The 24,043-nt window shown below is 37.4% G+C and overlaps 1 protein-coding gene across 1 annotated transcript in view; it reads right to left on the reverse strand.

Annotated features, from left to right (window-relative positions):
- Positions 1-24,043, reverse strand: part of DISC1 (DISC1 scaffold protein) — a 148,213-nt gene that overhangs the window by 69,085 nt on the left and 55,085 nt on the right. The window lies entirely within an intron of this gene.

Here is a 24,043-nt window from a genome sequence, read left to right on the forward strand (position 1 = left end):
TAAATATATAAGCTTTTTTTTTTGTGGTAGATTATTTACTGCAATGTACCCCACATTATTTACAAAATGTGGTAGATAATTTCTCTGAAGCTGATTCAGTGTGCTGAGCAAAGTGTGCGGGCTGTGGGACATATTTCAGATAACTAGACTATTGATCATGGGAATTCTACTATATGAGAACTGACGGGTATTTAAGTATTTAAAATACTTAGCCTGACTGTCTGCCTTATTAAAACTATTTCTGTATTTTTATCTATAGATTTCCAGACTTATAAATAAGTTCCTAAAATCAAGCAGTTTAATGGCGACTTCTGTGAATCTGCTTCTGGATGTATTCAAAAACACCATACTGCAACTGCCATATTTATAAGTGAATCCTCTCTCTGGCATCCAGCTATTTAAAGTGCAAAGCATTATCACTCAGCCCAAATGTTATGGCACCCAAATATTTACAGCAGAACTGCCAACCTCATAGGCATTTCTAAAATACCATATTTATCCAGCAGTAGCGTACCCTCAGAAATATTTCAGATTTTCTCGAGGGATTTTTTTTTTAGGAAAAGCAATGACAATGATCATGATTTAGATCTGAATTATAGTATTGATTTGGTTGAGACCGAAATCTGAGTCAAAGTTTCAGAGTACAGATCCCACTGACAGATTGACTGATTACGTGTAGATGTGCCACAATCTAAAAGTTTAGGAGGCTCATAGATAATAAAAACTCATAAAGCAGAAACCCATAAGACCATAAAACCAAGAATCCATTAAAATGCTATAGGCCAGGGCAGTGGTGGGTTGCCCCCGGTTCGGACCGGTTCTGTAGAACCGGTAGTAAAACCGGTGGGAGGCTCCGCCCATCGACCCCATTAGGAAGCTTCTGCACATGCGCAGAAGCGCACCCGCATGAGTGAAGCAAGCATGCGCGGCCCCATTGCGAACCAGTAGTAAAGGTAAGTAGAACCCACCTCTGGGCCAGGGGTGTCAAACTCAAGGCCCAGGGGTTGGATCTGGCTCACAGGCTGCTTAGATCTGGCCTGTGGTATCAACCTGGAAACAGCAAAGGACTGGCCTGTGGTGCCTCTGCTTCATTTTCGCTGGCAGAGGGTTGCAGGAGGCCGTCGCAACTGAAAAGAGAGCTCGGGAGCCTGTTTTCCCTGGCAGAGTGCTCAGGCCACCACAGGTGCCCCTGACACGAGTGATGTTGAGCTGGCCACACCCATCCTGACTACGCTCACCCTAGCCCCCCGAGGTCAAACACAACCCTAATGTGGCCCTCAATGAAATCGAGTTTGACACCCCTGCTATAGGCAATTATCCATAAAACACTAAAATTGGATACAACATAACTCATAGGTATAACTTAGACAAGCACAGGGCTTAGCATCCTATGTCCACAGACTTAGCAGAGAAGGGTTATTTTTAATTTTTTTCCCCTAAATGTTAATACAGGGTCATCCTGACTTCAACAGATCATTCTGACCTCAGGGTCCAAGCTATGCCATAAAGCAGGGTATCGCCCCTCTAAGTAGACCAGATCTGGAAACAGACACTTCACTAAATATTAGCACTCCATTTTATTGATTTAGCCTTTAATGACAGAAATCTTGAAAGCTTGCAGAGTTTCTTATACAAAGAGAGCCAAGGCAAAGCAATCTTGAGTTTCTTTCTCATGCTTTTCTGTTTTCACCAAGCTAAGCTCCTATTTTACTAATGGTTGCTGGCTATTTCTGTGAGGTCATCTCTATACTCCTCTACAAAGGAGCAGCCATCAATTGCTTCTGGATTCCCCACCAACCTACCTAACCACCTGGGAAGGGGGTGGCAGAATCTGTAGCATATCTTCTCAGATGTCACAGAAATGATGGATAGATTCTACATGAAGATGATGCAGGTAGCAAGAACCTGAACTGTTATATTAAGTTTTTATAAGAAAGTCCAGATAAGAACACTACGGTGGGTAAACAAAGAACTTATTCAAGGTCACTCTCTTCCCAAACACCCCACCATATCAATTTTTACATTCTGACTTTCTGAAGATCTCCCATCAAATCAGTAATGTGGTCTAACCATTTTTCACTTTCAAGGTCAGCCAGGGTCAATTAATCTTTCCGTCTAGAAGCATATAGGATATAGAGGCTGATAATAAAATGATGCCCTCCTCCCATTGGCTATTATTTATTACATAAATAAAATATTGCTAGTCAAGACCCTTGCCAAAATATAATTGCCAAACTATGTACTATGATTAGATTTCCTGATACACTTTTCTTTTGGAAAAGCAGCATGGGTTAAGATATGGAACATAGAGGAAAGGACTCAAAGTGTTCCCATACATCGATTATCCAAATTACTTTTCCCCACCTCCTAGTCTGAGCTGCTATTAGCTGCGGAAGGAACTCATGTAGGCAATTGTATGTTTAATAAGATCCTATCCTGGGAAGCAAGGGAGAAGGCCTGGTTGTCTTTAGAAAAAGAAAATATACCCTGTGGAGTAAGTAATTTAGCCCTGTATCAAGAAGAATGATAGTTTCATTGATAAATACACATGTAAAACACCATACTCACCAGGAAATACCATTAGCGCAACTTTCTCTTTCAATGATCAAAGATTTGGTTGGAAGACGTTTCTAACTGATGCTTTTTCCAGCTTAGATCATAGCTCATGAATCAACACTTTTCTTGTAACATTTTACAATAACACAATCTGAAAGCCAATGAATAATAATAATAGTGCTTTCACAGCATATTAACCACATAAATTCAGTTCATAGTGTGCATGTTAGATTCTCAACCAAACGCCAAATCTAGCATTAGATTCAGACATATAGCCATAAAGTGATGTTTTCTTTGAAGGATGGTGACAGAATGAACTTTTAATTGATTTCCTTTATTTGCCTGCAAATACTGTCTCTGTTTCTAAACAGCTGTGTATACAAGGGAAAGTTTTAAAAGTAGACATATCACTTATGTCCTCCACTGCAAACCAATTTTGGATCTCTGTGTCCAATGGGAGGGGTTGTGGCAAACCTACCACAGAGTTTCTAGAAAGGGGGCTCTACAAACAATAATTCAGTAAACAAATACACCCTTGTACACTGAACTCTACCCCCATGCTGCATTCTGAATCAAGTCATAGGTATACATGCTTTTAAAAAGGAAGTAATCATTTATCATTACAATCAGGAGCAAATGGTCTTCCAAGTATTGCCGAACGACAGTCCTAAGCTATTTCAGTCACTATGGCCAGCAAAAAAGGAAATGGGAATTTTAGTTCAGCAACAAATAGTAGGCTTTATAATTAATTCTCTGCTGTTCTTCTTTGGGGGGAAATGTTTACATCAGTCTTGCAGTACAAGGAAGTTACATCTTATCGAAGACTTGTAATGATTTGCAAAGTTAATCATTAAATGTTCTCTCATAACATATGACTCCTAGTACTTTTTAGAATAATCGAATTTGGCCAATAAAATTACTGTTCTTATGTAACTACCTATAACATACATATTCATCACACTAATCCCTTGCAGAGTAACCAGAGCTAAAAAAAAATACAGTAGAAAATTAAGTAGTTATAAAATGACATTAAAGATAAAGTTGATCTAAGTAAATCTAGTTTGTACCAAACTATTCACTTTATCTTGCTCTGCATTTCTGTCCTTGTACCTCTCTTTGTTTTCACCATGTCCAACATCACATAATACATTGCCTTTTGCTTTTTAGAAGCTATATTTTTTACATTTTCATTTATCTGACTATGACTTTCTCACTTTTACGTCTCTTCTTTATCCATTCACTTTTTCTTCATATATTTGTTTTGCAATTTAACTCTCAATTCTGTCTCAAATTCAGTCTACATCATTTTTGTATTTAATCCATTTTAATTTATCATTCATTCATGACCTAAGCTCTTCATTTTTTTCATAACACATACATTTTAGGTATACCATTTCCATTTTATTCTACTTGCTTTTGTTTCTTATCATGTACCCAAACCTCATTTTATATAACAAGGGAGCAGAAAGTTCTAATGTATGCCCTTTTTGCTTCATCATTTCTCACAAAACACCACATTTTACCCACTAACTTTCTACCTGAATTTGCAAATTTTAACAATTTCTTTATCCCTTTTCTCAATATGCGTGCCAGTTTGGTGCAAAGATTAAGGTACCAGACTAAAACTGGGAAAGAGTTCTAATCCCACTTTAGGCACAAAGCCAAGCTAGGTAACCTTGGACCAGTCACTCTCTCTTACCTCCAGGAAACCAGCTACAGCAAACCACTTCTAAAAGCTTTACCAAGAAAATTGCAGGGTTTGAGGAAAGCTAATCCAATAATTCGATTGGATCAGAAATTAATCTATTTTCTAACAATTCTTGATATAGTTTTATAGTTTCTCTTCCTGCATCCATTCTAGTTTCACTCTACTTTCTTTCTTGTCTTTCCTTTTTTCCATGTCCATTTTTCCTCCAAGATCTATCCTTGACCAAATTAAATAATGATTGGTCTTATGTGCAGTGTTTCTTATCAGCCCTGCATTTTTCATTAATTTTCTTTTTCTTTCATTATGTACAACAAAATAAACTGTGCTTTTTTATTCATTGCTTTTCCATGGGTATGTCAATACATTTTGCTTAAACTACCTATTTGGAAACAACAGATGTTTTTTTCTAAGCAATAGATAACAGTTATCATTTTCATTTATTCACAGGTGTGCAAATGGCCCAATTGCTTTTTCTGTACTCTCGTCTTATTGTACCAATCCATTTATATCACCTAAATTGAATAATTTTCTGTCATTCATTCAAGATGTTGCTCTGATCTTTTCCAACTCTATAATTGTACTTTTTTATGATATTATTTGATAATTTGTGTTCTTCATAATTGATTCCTTTTCTATTAAAACTGCAATCTCTTACATACCATGATTATAATTGCCGTGTTCATGAATATTGATCACCATGTTCCATCAATGCCTTTGATCAACTACAGCTTTTACATAATGCTCTTTATTAAGATAAGGTGAAAAGCATTCTGCCCAAGATTTGGGAAAATCAATCAGTATACACTATATTACACTGAATTACCTTCATAAAAATTGTGAATGTCCTCCATTATACTAACAAATATTCTTGCAATACAAATGCCAAAGGAAGCACTTCCCAAAGTTTAGGATGAGGAAATGCCAATCCCTAAAATTGAAATGGTTGTGTGCATGAGGCCGCATTAGCATCAACAGACTATTATGGATTAACCAGGCATGTGACCATATGAATGTAATAGCATTCTCTATGTTCCTTCTCTACCACAGCTTTTGTAAGATGTTACTTCTGATATTTGACCTAATTTATAGACAACAGAACTAATAAGCATTATTAGTGTTATTCTTCCTGAAATTTTCTCAGCCTTTGTCGAGAACTGCAGCCAAGGAGGATTAAACCTGATAAATACTTGGGTGGGCATCACCAGAAAAACTCAGCATTACAGTCTACACAAAAGTAACTTCCTAGAAGGTGACAGTGGCAAACTACTTTTGGTGTGCTGCCAAGCAAGTAACATTGATGTATCTACAGTATGAAATCACTAGAACTTGCATTTCACTTGAAATAAACTTTATCGTTTTTCTTGGCAGTTTCCACTTACATAGATATGTAGTCAGTTTTTAACTATGTAAAGCTTACATTTTATGATAGACCATGGGCATCATACAGAATTAAGTACAGAGCTCTCTGGTGGATTTTATGACCAACTGATTATCCAGAAAATTTGTCACCAGAACTTACACTGATTTATTTATTCTATATAATGAAATTACTCATTATTAAAACATTTCTTTCTTTAGATGCTTCCTTAATTTCATTTACCAAACAACATCACTTATTCATTCCGAAGAAGGGAATGTTTGAGTGCTAAATAACTTTTTGGCCTAATATTGCCATTTTGATAATTCTGTGAAGATATCATATCTTGTGATTCTCTCCATTGTCCAAGTTTCCACAGCGTCCACTGAATCAATGCCTTTCTCAAAACCAAGTATTCCTATATTCCCCATCTCTGCAATTGCTTTTGGCAAGTGTAGAGAAGGATCTATGCACAAAATCTCTCTTTGGCAAAGTAACTTTCCTTTTTGATCCTTTTGCATGGCTCAACATCCTTCATTCTGAACTGATGTCCCTTAGCTCTTGCCAGATTTCAGCTAGGACTGAGTTAAACATTAGTGTACTACTTTTTTTCATGTGAATTGTCATCAGTTTGGACAGCAGATGAAGTATTGCACAACTCCACTTCTCCCCAAATTTCCCCAGTGGTTAAATTCCTCCTCTTTCTATACTGTGCCTGAATCCATGCGTTGATATACCTCTTTTTTCCTTTGTCCTTGATATGTAGCAGGTAGCATTTTAGAAAAAGATTAGAAAGGTTGGCTTTCAATTTCCTATCTAGCTGTCACATTTAGTTTTCAGAAGTGCTTGGCTTAGTAGTTCATCATTGGCAGCAATGCACCTTATGAGCAATACCTACATCTTTTTTCTAGCAGGTAAAGTATTGCACAGGTACTACTCCATTCAATACACCGGATAGCTTTGCAACCCTGCTGCCCTTGTCTTCCTAGTTACTTTTTCTTTATTGATTTGTTTCTCTATATTCTCTCTTATAATTCATCTTTACGTGAAGTCTATAGCTTGACCTTGCATCCTGACCTTCAAACAACTCGAATTCTTTGAAGGTAGGAATATTGTAGTAACAGCACAGCTTGTTCTATTCTGAGCTCCCATCCTGGCCTGCCTGATAGCTCTCTTCTCTTTCAGAGTTCAGAGCTAGATAGCAAGTTTAAAATATGCAGGTTCTTTTTAAATTCCTGTTAGGAAAAATCTTTTCTTCATCTTCTGGAAGCTTGCTGTGAATAAAATATGATTGGGTATCCTTGGTTGACAGATATTTCCACAATTTCAGAGACTGATTTAAAATAGTATTTCTAACCATTTTTGTAATACATCAAAATGTCTATTTCCACAGCAGCCAGTGAGATGCCAGTGGGAAACCAGAGCTGGATATGATTTATGGTAGCCCCTTTCTCTTGCTTGTCCCAGCAACGATCAGAGGCATACTGAATATCAATAAATCAGCTGATCCCAAATCAGTGCCCTCCAGAAATCTTGGTACCACGGTTCCCAGAATTCTTAGCCAAAAAGAATTTATAATTTAATTATGCAGTTACAGATTTTTTTTTTCACCATGGGACTGAATATACTACCATGTCAGTACTTGACAATGAATAGCAATAACCCTCTATGTACGAAATTTGTAAGCCAGTTTGGTATAGTAATTAAGGCAGCAGACTAGAAACTAGGAGACCATGAGTTATAGTGCTGCCTTAGCATAGGCCAGCTGGGTAACCATGGACCAGTCAATCTCACTCAGCCCTAGAAAGCAGGCAATGGCAAACCACTTCTGCAAATCTCGCTAAGAAAACTGCAGGGATTATCCAGGTAGTTGCCAGGAGTCTAGACTGCAAGATTGACTCAAAGGATACACACAAACGTACATCACACTCACAGAGTTTATAATTTTGTACTTACACACACTGTACAGAGTTTATAATTTTGTAGGAACCTCTTGTATGTTTAGCTAAATACATGCATATGTATCCATATAATTGTACTAAAAGCTTGAATTGTGAAGTAAAGAGATTACCCTTTAAAGTAGCCTTTAAAATACTTAATGTACAATACTCTAAACTTATATTTGGAATGGTGTGTTCATTTAACAACAGATCCACGTCATTCGTTCTTTACTGTCAGCAGAAAGAGCCCCCCCCCTGTCCCCCACTTACAAGTTAAAATCAACAAAGAATGAGACAAGAATCAAAATGACCTTGGTTGCAAGAAGAAACTATAATATATACCACTGAATCAATGACAGACATTTGCAGCACTCTGATACAGTAAAAATCAATACAATGGATTTGGAAATATATGAAAGAACAGCTATACAATAAACCCTAATTTGGGACTTCTTTCTTTACTAACAAACTAAGGAGTCACAATTTGATAACAAGTAGATGTATAACTCAACATATTCTGCCAAACAGGTTTTGAAACAAATGATTGTCCAAGGCAAGTATATTGACTTTTCTGTTATTACAGACAGCAATACATCACCTAATACATATTTTAACCCTCACTCATGGACCAGGGAGAGCAGGAACCAGTCTGTTGTGTCTTTAAGTTGCAAGAGTACACTCATCTATGCAATCGTCTCATTTCCAGGAGGTAGGTAATCAAGTACAATGGAATAAGGATATAGAATTTATATTTTATTTTTATTTTATTTTATTAAATTTCTATACCGCCCTTCTCCCGAAGGACTCAGGGCGGTGAACAGCCACAAGATAAAACACATAAATACAAAAATTTAAAATAAGTTAAAAACAAATTAAATAATTTGGCTGAACAAATTTAAAATACCCCACAATTTAAAAACAAATTAAAATTTACATTTAAAAGGGGGAGAAGATTTAGGCCATATTAACCTAAAGACTTTTTTTTTTAATTTCATACAGACACGATGGTTGTAAGTTTATTAGGAAACGTGTTGGATGGTTCAAACATATGAGAAACAAATAAATGATAAAGATAAAAGATATCAGTGTTTGAAAAGGCAAGATTTCCATATCTGATGTCCTGATATAAAGTTCTGAACAATATCAACTGAATGAATACTTTGTCCTTTTCATGCTTAATCTTAATGGTTTGGAGCAATTTATTTTAAAACTAAAAAAATGTATGTCTGCTAATCACTAATATTTCATCGACAGAATTGTATGGACAAAATAGCAAAAAAATCACTGCAGATGTTAAGTTAGTAACATGGTTGTTAAGTGAATCTGGCTTCCCCGTTGACTTTGCTTGTCAGAAAGTCTCAAAAGGTGAACTCATGACCCAGAACCATTGGTGGGTTGCTACCGGTTCTCCCCGGTTCTTGCGAACCAGTAGTGGAAATTTTGAGTAGTTCAGAGAACCAGTAAATATCACCTATGCCTGGCCCCGCCCCCAATCTATTCGCTGCCTCCCGGGTCCCAGCTGATCGGCTAGAAGGAAAAAATCAGGGCTCATTTGACAAAGAAGAGGGAAAAAAAAAACAAGACATCTTAGCTTTAAATTGAGAAGCCAAGAAGCCTCCCAATTGATCGGCTAGAACCGATCCGCTCCTTGTAAACCGCTTGGTGGTGGTAGATTGGCAATTGAGGCCAAGCTGCCTAAAAGCGGTTTCCAATGCTCTCAGTGTGGCAGAGCGGAAAAAAACTATTTAAACTCTTGCCGCGGCGCTTCAAAGGGCCGCCCTACAGCTGATCAGCGGTAAAAGGCAGTGTGGTGGTAGACCAGTGCGCTTCAAAAACAAAGGGGTAAACCGGAACACTCCAAAAACAAAGGGGTAGACCGGAACGCTCCAAGAACAAATAGGTAGACCAGTACGGCTCTTCAAGCAGTTAAAAGCCTGGTAGACCAGTACCTCTGCTAAATCCTAAAGAGTTGTCACATGACCATCAAATCATGCCCACAAAATAAGCCACACCCACAGAACCGGTAGTAAAAAATTTTAGAACCCACCCCTGCTCAGAACCCAGTGCAACCAACATAAATATGAACCAGTTGCCAAGCATCTGAATTTTGATCCCATGACTATGGGCATGCTGCCATGGTCCTAAGTGTAGAAAATGGACATAAGCCACTTTTTTCAGTGCCGTTGTAACTTTGAACAGTCACTAAATGAACTGCTGTAAGTCGAGAACTACCTGCACTTTAGTTAGGCTATTCTAGCTGTTCATCTCTATCAACATCCTGACCATCGTACCTTGGACTAACTGCAACTTCTGCATCATCTTCAAAGGCAGCCTTATGTAGGATGCATTGCAGTAGTCTTAAATGTGCCGGGATGATTATCTGTTTTGAGTCTGAGTGAGGGCAAAATGATTCCAATTTAGTGAAATTTTTATTTTGGCATCCTGTCCAGTTGTATTTCTTTTTCATGGGGCAAACCATTTATGTCCTGTCCCCTTCAGATGCAAGCCCCCCCCAAAAAACATTAGGACCTCATTTTGGCCCTAATTAACACATGTTAACATTGGACCTATGAAGCCTTCTGGAAATAATTCAAAAAGCATGCACAAATGTAGCACTGGGCAATCATTTTTTTAAAACAGACAACTGATTTCCAGAGATTGCACAACTGCCACATAATCCCAGACACATTCTTTATTGTTTAATGCAAGAGATATACACGGTCATTTCCTTGGGAAACAGTTGCACTCAGAAGATTCTATAGTATGTGCATGCACCCTGTGTTTATTAAAAACTGAATTTAACAATCCCAACTTTGCTTTCTTTCCCCCTTCTTTATTAAAAACCTAAACAAAAAATCAATAGCAAACCATAAAAAGTAACCCTCCTAAGCGAGGGCATGATTCTTCCTTGAGATCATTATGGTTAAGAATCTTTGCAAAACCATTCACAAATCACAAAGGTCGGAGCAACAAGATTATACACCATATCTTTGAATTAATAGAAGATTCTTGCGTTCCACGTCTTAGATTTTCTACATGACTGAATTTCTCACAAGTCATTCGATATAAAAGAAACTCTGACTTTCATCATTTCGTTCCTTAAAACTGCACAGGTGTCGCTTCATACTAATAACATATCAATTTGAATTTTTTAATACCTCTATTGCCATTCTGATCCTTATCGATTAGTTTTAAATGGCAGTATCACAACAAAGTCAATATTAAGTCAAAATCAACCCTAAAATACAATGTAATTTGAAACCAAAGTTCATTGTTCTGAAAACAGGACATCAAAAGACAGTCTTACTAGCAAAGAGGAATGTAAGTTGCAAAGATAGATGATTGATAGATATTTTCCCTTTCCTCTTGTACTTTGCAGAAATCAGTAAGAACAATGTGAACCTAATAAAAAAGTTCCAACTTTGAAGTTCATAGTTTCACCTTTAATCTACTAATTGTTTTTATTTTCAATTTATAGTGCAACAACAGTGCCCCCTGGTGCAAGGAAAATTGTAATTTTTTCTCTTCTATTTCAAAAAGCTGTTATTACCTTAATTATACATTCCTTGCCATTTTCAAACAAGGTCAGGTAGAATATTTCTAGGGACCATAAAGGTTACAATAAAATGAGAGCTGTATCATTCAAAACATCAGAAGACTTCTATAAAATGCAAATCTGTACACTTTTAGGTCTGGTAAAGAAAGAGTCTAACAAGGGCATAATTCCACATTACACTGAACTGAAAAACGTATTTTGTATATGCCCCCAATTACAAAAATTAAAGAAACAAGAACTTAATTGTTTATATTGGATTGCATGGAAGGTATTTCTACCACAATGTTTATGTAACTGGAGAATATATTAACAAAACCAAAACATGCATGAGCTTTCCCAACTTGTTCTGATTTGCCTAATTGTGATTTTCATCATCTATAAATATCTTTGTAAAAACATTCCCATTGTCATAAATCTCCTTGATGTACCATTATATGTGGGCATAGGAATGGTTACATGCCTAAGTACCAACACATCAGGATTTTATACAGAATTCAGCATAGAGAAATGTCCATTTCTTCTTAATTTCTTACAGAGCAAACAGACTGGAATGACACTCACCTAGAGTTAAAGAAAATAAATCTATTTTGAATCCACACATAAAGGAGAATCTGAGCCTGCAAAATTTATTTCCAGACATGAGCAAAGGCCACACTAAAATAGGTTCTAATTAGTATACATTATAATGAGAGGATTAATTTAAATATAGCATAACTAGTCGTTCCCGACTCCAGGAGGCAGTGCTCATCTGTTTCTAAGCCGAAGAGCCAGCGCTGTCCGAAGACGTCTCTGTGGTCATGTGGCCAGCATGACTAAACACCAAAGGCGCACAGAACATTGGTACCTTCCCACCAAAGGTGGTCCCTATTTTTCTACTTGCATTTTTTACGTGCTTTCGAACTGCTAGTTTGGCAGAAGCTGGGACAAGTAACGGGAGCTCACCCCGTTACTCTGCACTAGGGATTCGAACCACTGAACTGCTGACCTTTCGATCGACAAGCTCAGCATCTTAGCCACTGAGCCACCACATCCCTGCCCAATGGTTACTACCTGTAAAAGCCTACACCAAGCAAAGGTTTGTTGAATCATTGACATTGTCAAAATTTTCGATAGAAAAGTGGCACTCTATCAACTTTACCAGCAATCCCATCCCCAATGTTAATAAAATAGCTAAATCAAGTTTTCCTCAATACAAACTTGACTTTGCACATTTATTGTTGGATACACATCATACCTTATTTGCTTATTTCGCTCACATAAATCCTTTCATAGCAAATCCTAGAGCACAGTCCTGGTACAGTACATCACAGAACAGGATGAAGAATTTGATATCTTCAATTCCTTTTTTCTGAAACTAAAACAAGGATGTTTTCCTGAACAGGAGATACAAGTTCCTTCAAAAACTACTGTGCCCTATGGAACAAAGTGATTTTTATAGCGCGTGTATTATTTGAACACATCTCCTACCTTTTTATGTATAACAGCAAAAGTAATATACAACTATTGCAGCAGCAAAGCACAATGGCCCATAATAACAACATAAAAAAGAATTAATCCAAAACATCAACGTAGAATCCCTTGAAACATACCAGAACATGGCACAATAGGGTGGAATCCTACCTAGAAGTAAAACATCTAAGAGCATGGGACTGGCAGAGCCAGAGGCATCTCTGGAAATATAATATAAACCTGGTGGCCAAGACTAGTGCAATCAAAACTCTGCCCTTTTTAAATGCACAACCCAGAGCTTCCATTGCATAGCTGTCTCCCATCTTGACTTTAAAAAAAAAAACTGTCCTTTCTCACACACTGCAAAAACAAACCTAAAATGTACCCCCGATATTGGCAGAACTGAGAGATGAAGTGCTAAAGCTTGAGAGTTCAGTGGGGTTGATTATCGGGAACAAGGGTTTCTGTTGTATTGCTCAGGTCTCCTCACACAATTTAAGATGCTTTAACAAGCGAGGTAATTTTGGAGTACATTAACTGCAAAATGTTTTTCTTATACAAAGCTTCTTGAGGCAGAGGTAGCTTCATTTAAGTTTTTATGATACTGTGAACCCTATGAATTGTGTCTGGAAATGAACTTGGAGCCAATGTTATTACTGTAAAATACAGATGGGCAAATTGATGTTAGCTTTGTTCTATTTTTTACATTCCTTATCATAAGCACATAACAGAGAAGGGCGGCATATAAATCAAATAAATAATAATAATAACAGCCTACTTATGCACAAACCTACATATTTGGTGGAACTTAACTTCAATGTGAACATTCATGTGTCTTTTTTGTGAATGCTTCTCTTAATATGTAGTGTATATATGCATATTTTCCTGGTTTAAATTTTCTTACTGTGGTGCATTTTTAGTGCACCTTTCCCTATTGTAAGCCCTGCATTTGTACATGCATGTATGTGTTTTGAGTTATAAACTTCATCAACAGTTTGAAAACTGTGGGTTTTGCAAGCGCATTGTGGCTTCACAAATGCTTGAGAAATGCAAATTAAGTACCTTTATACCAAAATTGGGATCCAATGTCTTTCTCTTCATTCTCATGTTGTTGCATGGAAGTCAACCGTTTCCTATACATGGCCTCAGAAAATAATCTGGCTACAGCATACCTACTGAACTTTGCTGACATTGCCTAGAATTGATCCAGAAAAAGCATGGATTATAAATAGACTGAAGCTTACCATTAGCTTTTTGTCATACACACAAGAGACAGTGGGATGACAATAAAAAGAAACCCAGAATGGCACCACCTCCAGTAGATACTGTACATCGATTGTCATCATGACTTAAAAGCAGATTCACACACATGGTTGTAGAGCAGTGATGGTGAACCTTTTAGGCACAGAGTGTCCAAACTGGAAAGTGCGCATGCGTGCGCCAGAGCACCAGAAATCCAATGACCAGCTGGCCGGCATGCATGCGCGCCTCGGAAACCCGACAACCAGCTGGCCGGCGTGCATGTGTGCATCAGAAACCCAATGACCAACTGGCTGGCGCACATGTGCATATCAGAAACCCGATGACCAGCTGGCTGAGCTGGGGTGATGGCGCGCATGCCCATAGAGAGGGCTCTGCATGCCACCTCTGGCACGCGTTCCATAGGTTCACCATCAGGGTTGTAGAAGATAGGAATTATAAACAGGTGAGGTCAAAAAGAAACAAAATGCAGAATGTAGATGCAATGATAATTGCCTATAACAGTGGACATTTATCAACAGTTGCTGGGTGCTGCCATAGAAGTCTTGCACTGGCAAGTTGATTAACAAAGAATGCCTTGTATTACAAAAATCTGTTCAAGCTACAGGACGTATGAGCTAAATGTCATGAATTGGCATTTAGCTATTTCACATTGAAAATATATTTCTTTGTTCAAGAAAAAATATATTTCTTTGTCCACCATAAAGACAGTGACAGATTATTTTGAGAGTCTGGTGTTTCCCTGTTCATTTTTAACTACTGTACTGTCATTTCTCTTGTCAGATTTTAGAATTTCTAAAATCAGTCTTATAGTACAACCCTAACAAATTGTGCTTCTATCATGGCAGATCATAGAAGTGCAAAAACTTCTTATGTGTGCATCAAGTTCTGTAAGAGTTGACAAACTGACCTCCTCTCAAAAAAATCCACCCAGTGCTTTTGTGTACGTGTGGGTATGGATGACATAATTTCCTCAGCACAAAATCAGCATAATAAATCCATTGATTGTAATTAATAATGTACTAGAGACATTAAAAATACCCACCAAAATTCATTCTCAATGCATTCTTGAAAAATCTTCCAATTCTATTTTTCACACCCTCACAAATAATCCATCTTTTCATTTAAAGACTATAATATTAAAAGAAAAAAGAAAAAAAGAGGGGGTGACACTAAGAGCTAAAGATGGAGCAATTGGGGGGTGCATATGGCTGTATCCTAGCAACCACAAACAGAACCTTACTATTAGACTAGAGCTTCTTAGAGTCTCCTTTTCAGATGTGGGCTTCTGTGCTCCCCATAAATACATGCACTCAAAGCTATACCGAAGGAGCCAGCAAATCTTGGGGACAGTTTTGGGTCTAATGATAACATATCTCTTCAAGATGGCAGCTGGCAGAACACATGTTTCTTCTAAGTTAGCAGAAGTTTATAGTAGGAACCATTTTGGATCCAACCAGCAATATTTGGAGAACAAATTGTAATCATACATGTCTCTCTGCTAAAACGTGCTACAATCTCTGCACAAAAACAGAATCTCCTGCTTGAAAAGGATCAGAAACATACAAAACTTTTGACAAAGTGTGACTTATTAGGTTATCTTTTCAGAGGTAGCTGAATGACCCCGAGTGGGCAAAGAAAGTATTGGCAGGGGGAGCAACTACTGACTTTCTGCCATCTTCCCCATTGACTTGCTTGTGAGAAGCTGACAGAGAGCATCAGAAAAGTTCTTCGCTTCCCTCTTCCTTCCTCCCACTTCCTTCATCCCTCCCTTTCCTCCCTCTTCATCGTTTTCATGTTTGTTTGCTTGCTTCCCTCTTTCCCTCCCTCCCTCCTTCCATTTTTTCTTTGCATGATTGCTTCATTCTCTTCCTTCTTTCCTGTTCCTTCCTTCCTTCCTTCCTTCCTTCCTTCCCTTCCCTTCCCTTCCCTTCCCTTCCTTCTTTCCTCCCTCTTTCTCCCTCCCTCCCTTCCCTTGTTCCTTTATTCCTTCCTTCTCTCCCTCCTCTTTCCTTCCTTCCCTCTCTCCCTCTCTTTCTCCTTCCTTCCTCCCTGATTCCTTCATCTCTGTTTCTCCCTCCCTTTCCTTCTTTCCCTCCTTCTCTCCTTCCTCCTTCCTTCCTTCCTCCCTTCCTTCCCTCCCTCCACTTTCCTCCCTTCCCACAGACAAATAAGTGGCAAGGGAGCACACTTGTGGCCAGCACAGTGAAACTCAGGGGAGTGCATGGATATGCCAGAGTTCCCCACACAACCTGCAACCTTCTTGGTTAGATTCTCCATTGAGTTTCTTCCTCCAAGCTTCCCACAAATAAAGACTTTGCTAGTGGGAAGGTGGCAAAGACCATCAGCAATCATATCAGTCCCTTCTGGCTTCCCCATTGACTTGTGGGAAGTTGTCAGGGAATGCTGAAAAGGAGAATCATGGGAACAGAGCTGACAATGGAAGTGCAGTATTTGTGCTTGAGCAGCAAAAGTGCAATAGTACTGAACTAGCAACAACTTTCTCAGATTTAATTCCCAAGGGAGTCAGGGGTCACAGCAGTCTGTAAATTAGCCCAATTAAGTTACCTTGGTTCAATAATTGTTCCTCTATACCTTCTAATTTTGCCCAATTGAAGGCTACAATCAGACATGTCAGTTTTTGTAGTACCGTATACACGTTGATTCTGAAACGGAAATTATAAAGCACAAAGAAAGCTAGCAGTCATCCTGTGATGAGATTACTCCAAATGCGATTCCCCATAATAATTTCAATTAAGGGGAAGGGTAAAGTAAGTTAGTTATGAAGGTGCTGAGAATCAGGTGCATTTCACAAGCCAATACAAATCTGAATTTCTAAATTATAATAAATTCATTTACACAAAGAACGTACCATTTCTTTTCTCTCCGCAATACACAAAAATTTGTACCTAATTTTTGTTAGGTACAAAAATGCATGCATCCTAAAAAAAAAAAAATAATACATAGGAGTACTTAGCATACCGTGCTTTCCCGAAAATAAGACCCTGTATTTTTTTTCTTTTTCTTTTTTTTCTTTTTGAACCCTTATTGCCATGCGCTCAAAAGCCCGATTGGGCTTATTATCAGGGGATGTCTTATTTTGGGGAAAACAGGATACAATTAATAATAAAAATGCAGCAGTATCCAGATTATTATCTCATTTGTTCTATATACCGAAGAACATTTATTTTCAAACAACCAATACCTATAATTTTTTCTTAGTAGAAAAAGTTGTACTAATCACTTAATTAAACTAAACCATCACAGCAGAAGTTTGTAAAAGAAACTCTTGAAACAACTGAAGATCACAAGGATAATGTCTATTTCAGACTATAGCTTCATGTCTGGTATTCTAATTAGAGATATTCTGCACAGAGAGAATTAACTAACAAATGTATCCATATGGCCTTAGGCTGCAATCTAACTCCCAGATTAAAGTTTCTAATCACACTGACTTCAAAGTGATCAAGAAAGGATAACTTGCTGAAAACTGTAACCCCAGAGTCCAATTTCTAGAAAGTCAAGTACACTTAAACAAATCTATCAGTGCTCCAGGTGGGGTCAATTGTGTATTTTTAGCCACAGTGTTTGGAAACATTAACAAACTTAAAAGAGAGAATGGAAACTAACACCCTTCATGACTCTTTATCTCTTCATACCAGTCTATGCTGTTTGAATATGAATTTCATTCTCCTAAAATAATTTGGTTTTCATTTCATTTTAATGTACAAAAGTTGAGAGAAAAGTGTTAAATATAGTTCTGTTGATCTATTGCAAAGAGTAGGTAATTTTAAAATAGTCATAATTTCAAATTATGAAATTAAAGTCCAAACCCAAGTTATCCCTAAAAATCATTGCTCATCTTTAGAAAATTCATCTTGCAATGTATCGCCATCTCATATAATTTTTGTAAGATAAGAGAATTCTGGACTCTGAAAATAATTTTAACAATAAAAACAATGAGAAGTTGCTACATAAGCCATCCAGATGACATCAATTTGCAGAGTGCTGGAAAAACCATATTCAAAACTCTCAGAGTTTCAAAATGTTTTACTTGAATTATCATGTGTAAAATACATTTTGCACAGTTGACACAATACCCAGTTAAGCAGTCATCTGAAATGATTTTTTTCCAGTTTTTTTATAAAATAAATAATATACTGCATTGTATCATAACAAAAATGTAACTTTTCTCATTGTTTTTTTTTTCCCTTTTCTTTTCTCAACAAGCTTTATTCCAAAAGGTTTTTTTTTTTTGGCCTCCACTTCTGTCCCACTAGCTGATGTTTGATAATCTTCCCAGAGAATGATGACATTTCCCATCTAAACATTACTTTTTCATTCACAGGAAAAACGCATTTCACTGTCAGGGTGAAATATATATAAACTCCATTAATTAAAAATACAGAACTTTTCCCATTCTTATATTTTGGAAAGAACCAATAAGATTAGTAGGTTCATGTGGAAGTGACAAGAGAATCACCATTCTTTTTACTGTACTGCTTTTGGGAAATGTGCTTTGAAAATGCTATTAAGCCATTCTGAATGCACTCTAAAAAGGCTATTATCCCAGATGGCCAATAATGGGCGTTGTGGATTATATTCCATTAACAGCATTGTTTTTCCAAGAAGAGAAATATTTCATCTATTTCATTAATGGAACTAGGCAAAAGGGGAATATCTGTGGAATTCTCTTCCCCTTCAATTTAATCCAACAAACAAGGCAGATTATTTGTTGAATTGGATCTTTATTCTCATTCTATTGAATTGTTTGCTTGCAAGAATAGAAATGCTTGTGAACAAAGCACCTTGTAATTAGAATTAGGGGGAAATTATGCCTTCAGTTTTAACAAAATCATTGTAATGATTGTATTTTACATTTTGTAGATGTTGCTTTATTGTTGTTGTTGTTTTCACCTCCTATCAGCATCATTTGTCAAATCTGGACCCTAGTTTACCAGAAACAGCAACATGTTTGAAGAGGGTGCTTTGAAATAATAACACAGAAGCAAAGTGTCACAGTTAGAAATAACTGAATGTTAAATGAACTAGTTTTCTACTGATTAATGATTTTGACAATGCCAGTAGAATACAATTTTTCTAATTTTAATTCAAGGATGAGTAATGTTATTTTCTTGATAGTGTTGAACTACAAGCCCCAACAGTTTTCATCTTTAGTTTTTCCAGTTCTATTTATCTTTCCTCTTTTTTATGTAAAAAAAGAAAAATAAATGGTAAGTCTTTGCTCTAGGAATTCATATAGAGCTGGAGGAATCATTATAATACTAAACTGGCAAGAGGGATGTAGGTTTCTGTTTGTTTTTAGTCATGCTTATGAAATATGGTAGCAGAAGAAAAAGGAAATTTATAATAACTTACGTAAGGCATTTGCAATATCAATTGTAGAGAGGTACTTCCAATTTGAAAAAGGGGGAAACAGACATTTCAGAACCCAGGATCTGTCTGCTATTCTTTCAGCCAAGTCCCTCTTTTCTCAGGATCCCAAACAGCTGCAGAGGGCAACCACGCAATTCCAAGAAAAGGTGTGGCTGCTCTGAAAAGTTGCAGACAGGTGTTGTGTTCCTGCCCCGGCATGCTCCAAAGGATCGGCTTCAAATTTGAAAAGCTGAAGATACTTTTAGAAGAACTTTCTCTAAGCTTAGCAAAGTAAAACCGCCATATTGTGGAAGAGGGTCATGGATGAACTGAGAAATAAGCTATTTGATCTCAGCAATTTGAAAATTGCCATCTGGATTCTAGAACCACAAAGGGGACAGGATTTTTTTTTTAAAAAAAGGAAAGCTAGGTGTTATCACAAAACATTATGGACTATCAGCCCACAAGCTGACTTTGCTGTTTCCTGAAACAGCCTGATCTGAACTGAAACATATACCCCAAGACACTGAGATTCCATATATGTATCCTAAATTTAACCCAAAAAAATTAACATTTAGCACATAAATTTTACCTGTTCCACAGAAGAATTTTCATCTTCTAAAAAGCCTGCTACAATGTTTGACACCTTCGTTGTCGGAAGGTATACTTAATACTATACAGAAGAGATTTTGGTCCATCCATTCACAAAAAACCCCCCAAAAACCTCCTACAGCATGGTGACATAACAATGTCCTTGTCATTTCGTTCTTACACATTTGGGTCCTAGGAAGAGAATATTTTCCTCCTTTTAGTGGACAAGCTCTGTCTCTCTCTAGAAGAGGCCCTAAATTTGTAGCAATTGCAATCAGTTTCTAACACTGAACAGTACAGCAACCTTAGTAACTACTTTTCAAATACACTTCTGTATATATGACCTGGTTAGTTACTTATTGTTTGGTTTCTCTGGCTCTTCGGTTTGTCTATTTTGCCATGTAAATAATTAAACAATTATGATAAAATGATGGTTAGAAACATTTTAGCAGGTCAGTATCTTAAAGGCAAAGAATTAAGAAAGCATTATTTCCAAAAAAACTAAATAAATGCCTTTAAAGTATCACAAGTATCACCAACATTTCCCTAGTGACGTGGGGAACTTGTTTTATGGAAGGCCATTCGCAATGAGTAGATTCAACTACTTTGAGCAGGTCTACATAAGACATAATCCTGCAACTTCAAGTAGCAAAATAGCACTCACAAAATAATGAAGTTTAACTTAAGTTACAACTAAAATTCTTGAGCCATTTTAAAGCAGTAAATCAGGGTTTCCTAATTTGGATCCAAAGAGCAACCCAAATTTTCCTTGGCACCTACAAGGCTCCCTACCCTAGTAGATTGTCCTGACAGATTTTATTTAAAGATTCATTAAATTAAGAAATAAATTGATAGGATGATAGCATGCTTCAAAGTGTAACTCCCAAATATATTTTCTAAAACAAGTTATTTAATACCCCAGAGATATGTACAGGAAATCAAATGGTTGATGGCTACAGCCCATTATATTGTTTGGAAGTATGCTACACTTTCTCAGAAAAGGAAAGGAAAGGAAAGCAAGCTAAGACTAGAAAGTGTTTCTGAAAGGCATGAAGTGAAAGTAGGAAGCATCTTTCTAGGTTTCCTTCCCATTGTAGTGGCCATTTTGTATCATTGTCTGTAACATGCTCTCAAAATTCCAAATTTGTCCACTGTCCTTCCCCACCCCCACCCCCGCCAAAAACGGGAAAAAATTGAGACCTCTAAATTCTGTATTTCTTTTGACGGATTGTTTAAAAGAAGAAACAACTTACCCCAGGAGTGGGTTCTTCTTATCTTTACTACTGATTCACAATGAAACCGCCTGCATGAGCCTCCCGCCGGTTTTACTACCGGTTTTTGTGAACCGGTCTGAACCGGGGGCAACCCACCACTGACTTACCCCCAAAAAGACAAAATAGGACAAATTTCTCTAAATTTGGAAACCCTATGCCAGGGGTCTGCAACCTTAAACACTCAAAGAGCCATTTGGACCCGTTTCCCACAGAAAAGAAAACACCAGGAGCCACAAAACCCTTCCCATGACTGACTATTTCTTGAGCGGCTATTTCTTAAACATTCTGTTTTCTTCTGAAACCTTTCTTTTCTTGGATTTATCCATGGTTGGCCTACCAGGGGTTGAAAAGCTCAATAAATCGCTTGCCAGCAGATGTCACACATTGGCTGTTGTGACGCATATTTTGAGTGACAGGGAGCCGCAGCAGAGCGGTGAAAGAGCCACATGTGGCTCCAGAGCCACAGGTTGCTGACCCCTGCCCTATGCATATATCAGGGGCGAAATCCAATTTTTTTCCCTACCAGTTCTGTGGGCGTGGCTTGATGGGCGTGGCAGGGGAAGGATATTGCAAAATCTCCATTCCCTCCCCTCCTGGGGGAAGGATATTGCAAAATCTCCATTCCCACTCCACTCTGGGGCCAGCCAGAGGTGGTATTTGCTGGTTCTCTGAACTACTCAAAATTTCCACTACCGGTTCTCCAGAACCTATTAGAACCTGCTGGATTTCACCCCAGCATATATGCCAATATAGATAGAAAACCTTTACACAGAAACAGAATAATTTTCTCCAAAGTAGGGTCAACCGTGTATTTGCTGTGTCTCTTCAAAGCTGATATTTGATTTCAACACTCTTGCTCCAACTAGATTTATTGTTAAACTAGCCTCTGGTCAAAACTCCAAATCTAGGCTACTGCAAATTAAGAAAATCCTTCCAACTCTGACCACTTTAATTAAGGCAGAATAGCTGGGCCTATGTTATAACAATAGGCTGACCCTGTAATACTCCTCCAGAAGAAAGTATGGTGTGCACACCAATGGTGGATTTACCAAAGTTAATATAACGCAGATGGTGGGAGACCAGAATAGCAGCAAGGCATTCTGGTTCAGCAGTTCTACAATAGCATTTTCAGACACACCATGTTTTCTGCAAAGAAAGGTGATTTCAGGTAACATCAGAGTATTCTGAAAGACTGAAACATATTTTACATTTAGTTGCTTCCTGCATATTTTAATTTCTTGGCGGAATGATGTTGTTCCTGAATCTATAATATTTCAATTTGCTCTTAAGCTGCCATAAAAATATTTTTAAAACTTGCTTCTTCTATGTTAACTGTATTGAAGAAACATGCTTGGAAACAATTCAAGAATAGAGCTCAGTAAGTTTTCTGTTCCATGCTGAAATAATTATATTAGGTGATATCCCATGTACATTGTTTAACTTGTGGCATCAATGTGAGCAGTCACCGATAAAGCCCTAGAGGTACTGAAATAAAATCAGAAGGTGGGGTTATGACAGGAGAAAATGGCGAATTCACATGCAATTGGAGTTATGGGCTTAATTGTACGTACCGGCTGCTTTGGGATCTTTAAATCATAAACTCAGGCCATACTTATTCAAAAGGAAGTAAAACATTCCAAATATACCACAGGGTTTTTTTCCCCCCTGCAAGGCATACACAGATCAAAGGATAAATATATTTGCTAAGACACTTCTCTGTGCTTCTTCTGCAAGCTTAGCAGCTGGCAAGGAAAGAAAAAACTAATTAACATACTAATGATGTGCCCCATTTTAAATTCCAGCCCTGATTATTATGTGATTAAATCTCTGCCCTTGACTTCTGCCGCCTCCTATCAGTGTAAGAATAAGATATCTACAACAGAAAAGCAAATTTTGCTCTTTCGGTTTGTTCATCGATTATGTGCCATCGAGTCGTTTTCGACTCTTAGCAACCATGTAGACAGATTTTCTTGAAGAAATCTGTTCCTAACCTGGTATTTCAAATCTCCCAATGCTGCACTTCTTGCTGCTGTAATCAAGTCTTGCTGATTACAAGACTGTTGTAACCTTGCTGCTGTTTGTCCTCTTCTTCTCTTTCCTTTCACCTTCCAAAGAGCTAGATCTTTGCATAACATGTTTGAAATGGGATAATCTGGGCCTGGACATTTATGCCTTGAATGAGAACACTGGGTTAATTTGTTCAATGATCCATAGGTTTGGACAGTTTTTTTTTTTTTTTTTGCTGTCCCCAATATTCTCTGGAGTCTTCTCCATCACCAAGGTTCAAAAGCATCCATATTCTTCCTTTCGTGTTTCTTTAAAATCCAACTTCCACTTCCATAGAATGACACCGGGAATACCAATGCATGCACGATTCTGATCTTTGATGTAGAGACCTGCATTTGAATATCTTTTGAATCAGGTAGCACTTTCAAGACTTGCTTTTCTCCCAATAAAATTAACAGAATTCAGTGGAGTTTGAAACCTTTTTCAGTCTTCCTATATTCTTCTCAACACTGCATCTTCGTATTCTGAGGGCACGTAGATCATCTTGATGGTTTGACTGCCTTCATCAGTAGCAGTCAACACTGAAGACTACAGGTGTCTCTGGGAACCTCAAAGTATGTATACTATAAAGCAAAATCTTGCAATTTTGAAATGCTGTAATGCGAAATAATTCTGATGGGATATTGTTTGTCCCAGAAGTGTTATCCTGTTTGTAGCATTGTACTATTAAGTCAGGCTTAGCTCAAATGTCTGCTACTGATCTCCATAGTGCTGAAAATGTCTCCATAGTGCTGAAAATTATGTCTTCATAGTTCTATATATTTTCTTCTTTTCACAAGAATTGTGAAAACCTATTACCTAGGTTTTCTTTTTTAAAAAAAATACTTTGGTTATTCTCTATGCAGGCTGGGAAAAGGAACATTGTAATAAATATAAAAATTACTTGCAAACATTTTTTTTTTGAAACAA

Source organism: Pituophis catenifer, unplaced genomic scaffold, assembly GCF_029215685.1.
Source record: "Pituophis catenifer annectens isolate HBS135680 unplaced genomic scaffold, rPitCat1.0.hap2 SCAF_1, whole genome shotgun sequence".
In the NCBI taxonomy this organism is placed as follows: Eukaryota; Metazoa; Chordata; class Lepidosauria; order Squamata; family Colubridae; genus Pituophis; species Pituophis catenifer.